The sequence below is a fragment of the Hypanus sabinus genome, chromosome 1 (assembly GCF_030144855.1).
Source record: "Hypanus sabinus isolate sHypSab1 chromosome 1, sHypSab1.hap1, whole genome shotgun sequence".
NCBI lineage: Eukaryota > Metazoa > Chordata > Chondrichthyes > Myliobatiformes > Dasyatidae > Hypanus > Hypanus sabinus.
Genome location: NC_082706.1, coordinates 108482347 through 108495617, shown reverse-complemented (window position 1 = coordinate 108495617; position 13271 = coordinate 108482347). Strand labels below are relative to the sequence as shown.

The 13271-nt window shown below is 44.2% G+C and overlaps 1 long non-coding RNA gene across 1 annotated transcript in view; it reads left to right on the top strand.

Annotated features, from left to right (window-relative positions):
• Nucleotides 1-6619, top strand: part of LOC132396527 (uncharacterized) — a 38504-nt gene extending 31885 nt beyond the window's left edge. Inside the window, exons 2-3 of the long non-coding RNA XR_009513006.1 lie at nucleotides 5598-5670; nucleotides 6545-6619. This is a non-coding gene — a long non-coding RNA (uncharacterized LOC132396527). The remainder of the gene's footprint in view (nucleotides 1-5597; nucleotides 5671-6544) is intronic.
• Nucleotides 6620-13271: the final 6652 nt, after the last annotated feature.

The window sequence follows — 13271 nt, the reverse complement described above, 5'->3', positions numbered from 1 at the left end:
CATGCCCTTCATTCTCTCTGGAGCACTGCAGTACCGCTTCCAGGCCACTGGATCTCACTGAAGATCTTACTTGCCCTATCTGTTGGAGCTGACTTTGTGTGTTAGGATAGACATGTCCCTATCTCACTGGAGTATGAGGCTGCCAGCTACCCTCACCTGGTTTAGACCCCCCCTGGTTTTGTCACATTACACTGAAGCTGGGATTTGAATCTTAGTTATAATGTGTTCTGCAAAGAAGTTTTTCTGACAGAACGTGAGTATAATTCATTTTACTTTTGGGGTGGAGACTGATCAGTTAACGTCTTTAGCTATCCCAACAATGATCTTTAATGAGACAGCTGTCTGAGGATCCATTTCTACTGTACAGGGAAGTTCTTCGTGATGTGCTGGGGTAACCTTCGTCCCTCAATGAATATCAACAAAAATATTTACTTTATTTGATTTCTAGATACTTAGCATGCAGAAGTTGTTTGTTTTATTTTAGATATTACAAGTCAAACACTGCTACAAAATCCCAATGCACTTTGAAATGAAGAACTCTAAGATCTCAAACTTTTCTACCCCATTTCAAAAAAAAAAGTAGGAGTGGAACTTTTAACTTGGAACATCTCATTTCATTTCCTGATAGAAAATATCAATAGTCTTCAATGGCAAATGCTATTAATAACATCATTACCCTGAGGGTCATATTAACTTGAAGGTTAACAAGAAGGTTCATAGCAACTATATATTAACAAACACTGCGTGTGGCTTAGGTAGTCCAAAATGTTTTGTGCATCTCTTAACTCCTTTAAGGTGTTAATACAGATCTGAATACAACTATTGAATATTGAGAAAGTAGAAACTGAGGAAAAATAAACAGTATTGTTAGTATTGTAATTGGTTCTGCATGTATGTTAGGAGAAGCAGCTTGCAAAAGATAAAGGTGGGTCAATTGAAAGCCAGTATTATGTCAACAATAAGGAATTTCAGAAACTTAAAGAAATAATGTTAATCTGTCCTCATTGCAGAAGACAAATGAAAACTATTGAGGAATCATGGGGTAAACAGAATGAGGAATTTAAATAAGTTAATAGTAGCAAAGGAGAAATTAAGGAACATTTTAAATCCCCTGTAAATGGGATTCAGAATGAAGAAAGACCCAGTCATGGTCTCCCACTCATTCTAGAGCAGGACTTTACTTTTGACTCCAGTCAATGTGTTTTTGTGCTGAGTCATGCTCCTGAATCCCGAGAGTTCATTTTGAAAATTAGTTATTTGAGACATAATATTCCTTTCTTTCTCTAAAGTGCCACTTCAGGATACAGCTTTTCACTTGTAGTTTTCACATGTATTGGGTATAGGGCATCATTACCAAGGTAACCATTTATTGTCTGTACCTGGTTACCCCCACCACACCCCTGCCCCTGAGAGGAAACTGGCCTGTCATTCTTGCTGCTGCCCTAATGAAGGCTTTGCCATGAAGCTGTGTGATAGGGAAAGCCAGGGCCTACACTCAGTGTCAATGAGGGAATGGCAATATATTTCCAGGCAGACCAGGAGGGGAACCTGAACGTGGTGTGCTTACTAGCTTTACCATTCTTGGTTTAGAGGCTGCAGACTTGGGTGGTGCTAAACAAGAAACTGCAGGTGCTGCCTGCCCTGCTGAATTTTTGAATAGTTTGTATTTGTGTTTCATACTTCCAGCATCTGCAGCGATTCTGAAGTATGAGTGACAATGGTGCATGTGTTGGATGGTAGGTGTGGCACCTGCACTGTACCATTAGTGAAAGGAAGGCATGCTTGCGAGCTCTGTCATGGGTACAGTGGAACCTACTGAGTGTTGGAGCAACACTCCTTCAGACCTGTGTAAGCAATGGGAGGAGTCCACCACCTCACAAAGCCATCCTCCTCAACTGTTCCTTCTTGCCCCATTCATGGACTTATTGGCCTTACAATATTATAAAGCCTTTTTCATTTATCTGATAATGCCTTTAACTTGTTAGCCATAATAGGACCACTTACCTTGTTTGGTTTTTGAGCATTTAAAAGGGGTAAAAAAATTTTAAACTATGTAGTAGTGTTTTAACTCTTTAAATGTTAGCTATTGTTTGTCCACTACCCTGTGTCTTAATGTAGTTTCCCAGTCTAACACAGCCCCCAATGCTTTGGAATCTTAGATTAGATTTAAACTAAATAATTTTCAATGTTCATGGAAAATTCTATCATGATGTGACCACTCATCCTAAAAGGTTAATTAGGAAGTTAGAAAGTTAGTAATTGAGCTTTCCTTATTGTGTTATTTACATTCTTATATAGCCTCTTCTCAGGGTTGTTCCATGATATACTGATTTTGAAAATTGTATTTTATACTCCACGCTATTGTTAATTTCTTTACCAGATTAAAGTGTTTTATTATTTTAAAAAACCATAAGGCATAGGAGCAGAATTAGGTCATTCAGTCCATCCAGTCTGCTCCAGCATGGCTGATTTATTATCCCTCTCAAACTCATTCTCCTGCCTTCGCACCATAACCTTTGACACCCTTACTAATCAAAAACCTCTCAAAATCCACTTTAAATACACCCAATGACTTGGCCTCTGCAGTGGTTCGTGGCAATGAATTCCATAGATTCACCACCGCCTGGCTAAAGAAATCCTCCTTATCTCTGTTCTAAAGGGACATTGTTCTATTCTGAGGCTGTGCCCTCTGGTCCTTGACTCCCCCATCCTCTCCACATCCACTATTCAATGAGAATCCCCCCTCAGTCTTCTGAACTCCAGCAAGTACAGGCTCAAAGCCATTAAATGCTCCTCATATATTAATCCTTTCATCCGCAGGATCATTCTCGTGAATCTCCTCTGTAGTGTCTACAATACCAGCACATCCTTTCTTAGATAATAGGCTCAAATCTGCTCACAACATTCTAATCGCAGTCTGACCAATGCATTATAAACCCTCAGTTTATTATTCTTATTATTAATTATATTTTTATTTATTATGTTTACCTCTAATTTTGTAATTTATCAGATGCCCACAATGGTTTCAGGACTTATAAACAATTCCCTTGTTTTTTTTTGTAGCATCACCCAATTATTTTCTAAACAGAGATCTATTAATTTAACTGCCTTTGTCCATTTTCCGGACTGTCCATCATATTGAACAATCGAGTTCCATTAAATTCTTTATTCACAAGCATGGTTATTTTGAAATTGTGACTTGCAATAGACATTTACTGAAACATTAGTTTCTATCTGTTATGCACATTCAGAAGCAGTGCCTTTTTAAGTATGACTTGATTTTATTTTCCCTAGGTGCCACAGTAGATAGTATTGTCCAATTACCTTTGTCATACTTTCTGTCTCTTCCAGATGTGCACAGCTTATTCCACACAAAGCTATTGTAGCTATTTGACATTCCACTTGTGGGTTTTAAAACTAACTTTCCTGAATACTTCCACCCTCTCCCTCATGTTATCGGTTTAAAGCCTTGACTATATAATTCACTAGTTTATTCTAAACCTGCTGTACAATCTGTTCACTATGACAGTTCGCCAATGACCCATCAGTGGTGGTCCTCATCACCAATAACAACGAGAAGGCCTACATTGAGGAGGTGGAAGAATTCAAGACCTGGTGCAAGCAAATAACTTCCTCAATGTCAACAAGACATGGGAGATGGTTATCGTCTTCAGAAGAACTCTAACCACTCATGCCCTCTTTACATTGGTAGCACAGCGGTGGAAACTGCGAGAAGTTTTAAACTCCTGAGAGTCCACATCTCACACAATCTCTCATGGTCACACAACACATCCTCCATAATCAAGAAAGCTCATCAATGCCTTTACCTTTTGAGAATGCTGAAGCTTGCTGGACTGTGCACATCAACACTCATGACCTTCTACAGATGTGTAGTAGAGAGCACCCTAACACACTGCATCATAGTACCGCGGCAGACAGTAAGGCTCTACAATGGGCAAATGCAACTGCCAGCACGTCATGGTCACAAGCCTACCCACCATAAAGGACATATACAGAAAAAGGCCAGCAATATCATGAAGGATCCCACCCACCTTGCTCAAGGACTGTTTGTCCTACACCCATCAGGGAGGAGACTATGTAGAATGCACACCAGGACCACCAGACTCAAAAAGTTACTTTTCCCCCAAGCAATGAGGCTGTGAAATGGAGACACCTCTTTTCCCCTTATTAGGGACAGAGAGAGAGAGCCTGTGCTATGTTGAATTACTGGGTGAACGAGTAGTCTTTGGAGTGCTGTAAGTCTGTCTTTATTGATGCCTTGCTGCACACTTGAGTGCTGTGTGGGGGGGGGGGTGCCGACGTTTTCTTTTGCTAGTGGGGGAGGGGGTATCATTGTTTTACTACTGCTTATGCATGGGGGGGGGGGTAGCTTTGGAGTTCTAACATTTAACTGTCATTCATTCTTTGGGACACCTGTCTGTTTTTGTGGATGGTTGTGAAAGAAAAGAATTTCAGGATGCATATTGTATACATTTCTCTGACAGTAAATGTACCTTTGAAACTTTTGATCAACACGTCCACCCACTAACTCACCCCATAACCCACCAGTCATAGTAGTACCTGCTGCATATACGATTTATCTATATAAGCTAACTTATCTATTTATATTTATTGTACTGTTGAGCTGCATCTGATCCAGAGTAACGATCATTTTGTTCTCCTTTATACTTGTGTACTGGAAATATCATTAATCAATCCTGAATCTTGAACTCAAAAGCCATCTATAAATCAGTTGACAACACCACAGTTGTTGGCAGAATCTAAGACGGCCACATGGATGCATACAGAAATAGATAAGCTGGTTGAGTGGTGTTACAACAACCACCTTGCAAGACTAAGGAATTAATTATGGGCTTCATGAAAGGGAAGTTGGGAGAACACACACCAGTCCTTATTGAGGAGTCAGCAGTGGAAACAGGGAGTGGCTTCAAGTTACTCAGAGGATCCATCTTGGGCCTAACACATTGATACAATCATGATGGTGGCATGCCAGTGACTATACTTCAGAAATTTTGGGCTATTTGGTAAGACTCTTGCAAACTTCTACAGACCTACAGCATAGAGCATTCTGACAGACGCAACACTGTCTGGTATGGAGACTCCCATGACCAGGATTGAAAAAGCTGCAGCGGGTTCTAGAGTCAGCCAGTTCCATCACAGGTATAAGCCTCCCCACTAATGACAACATCTTCAAAAGGTGTATCTCAATAAGGTAGTGTTCTTCTTTGGGACTCTCACCATATGGAAAATGCTTCTTCATATTAATTCCATCAGGGAGGAGGTGGGTCTGAGGACCCACACTCAGCATTTTAGGACAGCTTCTTTCCCTCCGTGAAATGTCTGAAATGGTCCATGTTATTCCTCTTTTTCACTATTTATTTTTGTAACTTGTAGTATATTTTATGTCTTGCACTGTACTGCCACAAAACAACAAATCTCATGATGTATGATAATGAACCTGATTGATATTTTTAATTTTCTTTAGTCATTATCACATTCAGTTTGCTAGTTAATAATTCTGATCCTCTTAGTGTTTTAATCATACTGTATGTAACTTTGACATTATATTTGACCAGGAAATAAACATCAGACCACATCTTAATACAGAACCATGATGCCACCTCATAACACCACCTTCACCTGAGTGTGGTAAGTACCTGAAATGTACTGATAGTGGTTGAAGCAAGGTTGCTGACGGGATTTCAGGAATGTCTAAATGAGCACAGTATGGACCATATGCTGGGTGGTGGGATGAGTACAGGCGGGTGCCCACCAGTGGTGAATACGGATGATTTGGGCTAAACGGCCTGTTTTTCTGCTAACGGATTCTATTATTCTAATATGTCCCAACTCAGTACACACCTCAATTCCTCTGTTGTAAACTCTTAACATACATTTCTACAATGCAGATGGGGGAGTTCCAGGTGGTTATTCTAAACTCCATAAGCATTAGGGCATTCAAGACTTTCCCTAACTACTCATTAGTCCTGTGCTCAAAATCCTCAGAATGAACTGGCTTAACCAACTTAATGATTTTATAATTCTTCTCCTTGTCTTCAGTTCCCCATCTTAATTCTGTCATTTCTTCCCACCTTGCTACTCTCTGAGATGTCCGTCCACTTCCACGTCTGGCTTCTGATTATTCAAAATACAATTGCACCAAAACTGTGACCGATGCTTTCAGTTAACGGAGCACAGGAATTCTCTGCCTAAATCTTTCCACCAACTTTCATCATTTAAAGCAATCCTTAAAACGTTCCTCTCCAACAAAGGTTCTGGTCATCTATTCAAGTCGCTTCTTGTATCTCTGTCAAATTTTGTGTATCTATCATTCACTTATCTGAAAAGAATAAAGGAATTGGGGTAGGGGAGTGGTCCTGCTTCTGTGCTGCAGGAAATCAAGTCAATAAGAAATAAAGAATTAACATGACATACATTTCACTAAACAAGCTGCTTCTCTTTGGATACTAGCCTGCAAGTATTTGGTTGTTAACACTTAATTCAACCAGTGTTCTTACTTCAGATAAGATAATCAACCCGATCCTGCCTTCACCTGATGTTCAAATGTTTAAATGCACCTTTAAGTGGTTGAAAGGACATTGTAGCAGTGTGCAACACACAGCGCTGGAATAACGACACGCAGACGGTGAGTTACAGTTGCATAAAAGATTTATTCAAACTTCGCAACCTCGCTTTTAAGCCTTCCCGTTTCCGCCCTCCCTGGGCGGGAATGCTGTAGGGGGCGCATATTCACAGTCCCTTCCCACGCGCAGGCTTTTCCCCTTGCTGGTGAAGAAGCCCTGGCGCCCTTTTTGGGGCCGGCTTCTCTGCTGGCACACACCATTTTGTGAGCCGGTTCGAGTGCGCTGGAAAGTGGGTCACCACGTAACCCCCCCAGAAATGGCAATACACCCCCCAGTGTCCACTGTCTGACTCGGCCTCTGTTTGGGAGGTTTGCCTCTGTGCCGCAGTGCCTGAGCTCCAACCGGCTGCGCCAAGTCCACATGCGCCAGTTTGAGTCACTCCACTGTGAAAATCTCCTCTTTCCCCCCAATGCCCAGCACGAACGTGGACCCATTGTTCCTGATCACCTTAAATGGCCCCTCGTAGGGCCGCTGTAGCAGTGCCCGATGTCCGTCCCGTCGTACAAAAACAAACTTACAGTGCTGCAGGTCGGGCTCTGTTCATGCTGTGAAGTGGGTATGGGGGCCAGGTTACCAAGCCTCTCACATAGTCTGTCCAAGACTGCTGTGGGTTCTTCCTCTTGCCCCCTTGGGGCTGGTATGAACTCTCCTGGGACGACCAGGGGTGCACCGTACACCAACTCGGCCGACGAGGTGTGCAGAACCTCTTTGGGTGCCGTGCGGATTCCGAGCAGGACCCAGGGAAGTTCATCCGCCCAGTTAGGCCCTTTCAGGCGGGCCATGAGAGCCAATTTCAGGTGACAGTGGAAACACTCCACTAGTCCGTTCAATTGTAGGTGGTAGGCAGTTGCGTGGTGTAGCTGTGTTCCCAAAAGGCTGGCCATAGTTGACCACAGGCTGGAGCTGAACTGGGCAATTCGGAGGTAACTTGGGCCGGCACACCCAAGCAAGATACCCAGGTTGCAATCAGTGCTCGGGCGCAGGATTCGGAGGTGGTGTTGGTGAGCGGGACTGCCTCTGGCCATCTTGCGAACCGGTCTACGATAGTTAGGAGGTGCCGTGCTCCTCGTGACACTGGCAGGGGCCCCACGATATCCACATGAATGTGGTCGAAACGCTGCGGCAGGGCTTTGGTGTGCCGCTGCAACTTGGCTGTTTAGCACTGCATGCACGTTTTGGCCCATTAACTGACCTGCTTGCGGAGTCCGTGCCAAACAAACCTGTTGGAGACCATCCAGACGGCTGTCTTGATGGAGGGGTGCGCTAAGTTGTGAATGGAGTCGAAAACTCGCCGCTGCCGGGATGATGGGGCGAGGTTGGCTGGTAGCTATGTCACACAGTAGGGTCCTCTCACCTGGGCCTACGGGGAAGTCTTGGAGCTGCAAACCAGAGACTGCAGTTCGATAACTAGAGATCTCATCATCTGCCTGCTGCACCTCCGCCAGCGCTGCATAGTTCACACCCTGGGTCAGGGCCTGGATGGTAGGTCTGGATAGTGCATCCGCCACGACGTTGTCCTTTCCCGAGACATGCCGGGTGTCCGTCGTGTATTCGGAGATGTAGGACAGATGTCGCTGCTGGCAGGACGACCAGGGGTTGGATGCTTTCGTGAACGCAAAGGTAAGTGGTTTGTGGTCCGTGAACGCAGTGAAGGGCCTACCTTCTAAGAAGTACCTGAAATGCCAGTTTGCCAGGTATAGTACCAACAGCTCCAGGTCGAAAGCACTGTATTTGAGTTTGGGTGGTTTTAGGTGTTTGCTGAAGAATGCCAGGGGTTGCCAGCCACCCTCAATGAGTTGTTCCAGCACCCCATCGACTGCTGTGTTGGATGCGTCCACTGTGAGGGTGGTAGGGACGTCTGTTCTGGGGTGCACTAGCATTGCGGTGTTTGCCAAGGCTTCTTTGGTTTTGGCGGCTGCGGCCTCTTCGTCCCAGGTAATGTCCTTGCCCTTATCTGACATCAGGGTGAACAGGGGGCGCATGATTCGGGTTGCTGAGGGGAGGAAGCGGTGGTAGAAATTCACCATACCCACGAATTCCTGCAGGCCTTTGAGTGTGTTGGGTCCGGGGAAATGGCGGACCGTGTCTACCTTGGCGGGCAGTGGAGTTGCCCCGTCTTTAGTAATCCTGTGACCCAGGAAGTCGATGGCATCGAGTCCGAACTGGCATTTGGCCGAGTTGATTGTTAGGCCTTATTCACTCAGTCGGGCGTAGAGTTGACGGAGGTGGGACAGATGCTCCTAACGACTACTGCTGGCTATGAGGATGTCGTCCAAATAGATGAATGCAAAGTCCAGGTCGCGTCCATGAGCCGCTGAAACGTCTGTGTGGCATTCTTTAGGTCGAATGCCATTCAGAGGAATTCGAAAAGGCTGAACAGAGTGATGAGTGCTGTTTTGGGGATGTTGTCCGGATGTATTGGGATTTGATGGTATCCCGGAACAAGGTCTACCTTGGAAAAGATCCTTGCGCCGTGCAGGTTTGCTGCAATGTCCTGAATGTGTGGCACAGGGTAGTGGTCCGGTGTTGTAGCCTTGTTCAGTCTGCAGTAGTCGCCACATGGTCTCCAGCCCCCTGTTGCTTTGGGCACCATGTGCAGCTGAGAGTCCAGAAGTCCTTTTGAGCAGGGCTTTGAATGCTGTGTATTTGCTGTCTTCCAGGGCTGACTGTATAAACTCCTCCACCTGGGCGGCTGTCTCCTGGTTGAGTGAGCACATTACGTAGTAGTAACATGTGGTATCTGAGGTTATCTGCCGAATGTGGAATTGGGCTTCTGCTTGTTGGAACCATAGGTGAGGTCGCAGCGTCCAGAAGCTTGGCAGTTTTAACGAAACTGCATGAACAGATGCAGCGTGGTTCATCTTCATTCTAAATAGCATTTGGGCTGTCGGGGTCACCAATTGTAGTGGTGTGCTACCCACAGCGCTGGAATAACAACATGCAGACGGTGAGTTACAGTTGTGTAAAAGATTTATTCAAACTTTGGTCTCACTTTTAAGCCTTCCCATTTCTGCCCTCCCCGGGCAGGAATACTGTAGGAGGCACATATTCACAGTCCCTTCCCGCGTGCAGGCTTTTCCCCTTGCTGGTGAAGAAGGCCTGGCACCCTTTTTGGGGCCGGCTTCTCTGTCAGCGCGCGCCATTTTGTGAGCCGGTTCGAGTGGGCTGGAAAGTGGGTCACCACAACATCACCATGACCAAAAGAGAGAACTCCAAGCCAGACTAAACATTTCTCTACCCGGCATCTTGTTAGAAAATGTATAGTCACTGAAGACCAAGACAGAGGACCTAAGGGCAAGATTGTTGTATTGGAGGGAAATGAGGAATTGCAATGTTTCACAGAGACATGGCTAACTCTGGACACACCAGATACATGGTACAACACAAGAGCTTCTTGATACACCAGATGGAACAGACACGTAATTCAGAGAAGGCAAAAGGTGGGGCCCTGTGTTTCATGATAAATACTTTCTGGAAGTAGCAGTCTTGTCGCACTCTTGTTCCCCCAGTCTGGAACATCTGATGACCATTCTACTGACCAAGGAAGTTCTCCTCTGTGATCCTAACCAGTTTATATACCACCAGAGGCAGATGTTAAACAGAGTGATCGATGTATTGACTGCTGAGATTAGCAAACAAGGAACAGCCTAAACTGATGACTTCCACATCTTTGTCAGGGACTTCAATCTGGATTGTTTGAAGAAATCTTTGCTCAATTATCATCAACATATTACCTGCAATGCCAGGGGTCCCAACACACTCAACCACTGTAACATTATGATTAGGAATTCCAACTGTTCCTTGCCTTGACTGCATTTCAGGAAATCTGATCACTTAGCTGTCCTACCCTACCTGCATACAGGCAGAGGCTAAAGAGATAAAGACAACAAAGCAGTGGTTATGGGAAGCTGAGGAACAGCTGTGGGATTGCTTTGAGTCAGCATACTGGACCATGTTCAAGGACTCAGAGGATCTGAACGAATACACCACAGTTGTTACAGACCTCATGCAAACAGTCATAGATGAGGGTGTCCCCAAAAATAATTCAGTCTTTCCTAACCAGAAGCCCTACCACCAGTATTTCCACTATCAAAGTGCATGACCATGCGTTTTCCAACATTGTACTTAATTTGCCACTTTCTTACCCATTCTCCCAAGTCCTTCTGCATCCTACCTGTTTCCGCAACATTACCTGCTCCTCCACCAATCTTCATATCATCTGCAAACTTGGAAACAAAGCCATCTATTTCATCATCTAAATCTTTATATACAGCATAAAAAGAAGTGGTCCCAACACCAATTCCTGCGGAACACCACTAGTCACTGGCAGCCAGCCAGAAGAGGATCCTTTTATTCCCACTTGCTGCCTCCTACCAATCAGCCAATGCTCTAACCATGTTAGTAACTTTCCTGTAATACCATGGACTCTTAACTTGGTGAGCAGCCTCATGTGTGCACCTTGTCAAAGGCCTTCTGAAAGTCCAAATATACAACATCCGCTGCATCCCCTTTATCTATCCTACTTGTAATCTCCTCAAAGAATTCCAACAGGTTCGTCCGGCAGGACATTCCCTGAAGGAAGCTGTGCTGACTTTGTACTATCTTGTCCTGTGTCATCCTTAACAATTAACTCTTCAACATCTTTCCAACCACTGAGGTCAGGCTAACTGGTCTACAATTTCCTTTCTGCTGCCTTCTTCATTTCTTAGAGTGAGGTGACACTTGCAATTTTCCAGTCCTCTGGCACCATGCCAGAGTCCAATTATTTTTGAAAGATCCTTTCTAATACCACCACAATCTCTAACGCTACTTCTTTCAGAACCCCAGGGTGCAGTTCATCTGGTCCAGGTGAAATATGTACCTTTCGGTCTTTCAACTTTTTGAGCACCTTCTCTCTTGTAATAGTAACTGCACCCACTTCTTTTCCTTCACTCTACATTATCAGGCTTACTGCTAATGAGAGCATCCTTCAGGAGGGTGAATCCACAGATAGTATCCAGCCCAGATGGTGTACCTGACCGAGTACTAAAGACCTGTGCTGATCAACTGGCTGGAGTGTTCACTAAGATCTTTAACTTCTCACTTCGGCAATTTGAGGTACCAACCTGTTTCAAGTAGACTTCAATTATACCACTACTTAACATGGAAACCTATCCCGTGCACTTGCATCCACTGTGAAGTGCCTTGAGAGGTTGGTGATGAAGCCCATCAACTCTTGTCTGAGAAGCAACTTGGATCAACTCTAATTCAGCTACTGTCACAACAGGTGCCATTCGTTGGTTCTTCACTCAATCCTGGATCAGCTGGACAGCAAAGATGCATTCATCAGGATGCTCTTCATTGACTACAGATCAGTATTCAATACTATCATCCCCTCAAAACTAATCAATAAGCTTCAAGTAATCAATACCTCAACATGCAACTGGATCCTCAATCTCCTCACTTGCAGACTCTATTAGTTCAGATTGGCAACATCCCCTCCACAATCTCCCTCAGCACAAGTGCACCACATGGCTGTGTGCTTAACCCCCTGCTCTACTCACTTTATACTTAGAACTGTGAGGCTAAGCACAGCTCCAATGACATTTATGTTTGCTGATGTTACCACTGTCATTGGCCAAATCAAAGGTGGTGACTAATCAGCATATAGGAGGGAAACAAACACCGGCTGAGTGGTGCCACAACAGCAATCTCACTCAATGCCAACAAGACCAAAATGATTATTGATTTCAGGAGGAGGAAACCAGAGGTCCTTGAGCCAGTCCCAATTGGGGGAAAATCAGAGGTGGAGAGGCTCAGTAACTTTAAATTGTTCGGTGTTATCATTTCAGAGAATCTGACCTGGGTCCAGCACGTAAGTGCAAATATGAATAAAGCACATCAGTGCCTCTACTTTCAATTAGCCATGCCATCTAAAACTTTGAACTTCTATAAATTTGGGGTACAGAGTATATTAACTGGTTTCATCATAGTCAAGTATGGAAACACTAATGCCCTTGTACAGAAAAGCTGGCAAAAAGATGATGGATATTACCACCATTGAGCACATCTACACGGAGTGCTGTTGCAGGAAAGCAGCATCCATCATCAAGGATCCCCACCATTCAGGCCACACTTTCTTCTCACTGCTACCATCAGGAAGATGATACAGCAGCTTCAGGACTCTCACAACCAGGTTCAGGAATAGTTATTACCCTTCAACAAGCAGGCTCTTGAACCAAAGGGAATAACTTCACTCAACTTCACTTGCCCCAATCATTGAAATTTTCCCACAACCTGTTCAACACTTTTAAGATCCCTCATCTCATGTTCTTGATATTTATTGCTTACTTACTACTTTTTCCTTTTGTATTTGCAGTTTGTTGTTTGTTTTGCACATTGGTTGTCGTCCATCCTATTGGGTGTAGTCTTTCATTGATCCTACTGTATTTCTTGAATTTATAGTAATTGCCCACAAGAAAATGAACCTCAGGGTTGTATATCATTATGTATATGTACTTTGAACCCAGACTAGGTAGAAGCTCAGTACATGTCTTGTCTGAATGGAGATTTGAAGGTGTAAAAGGAATGAGGGAAACAAAGCAATAGAATTACTAGTCTTATAAA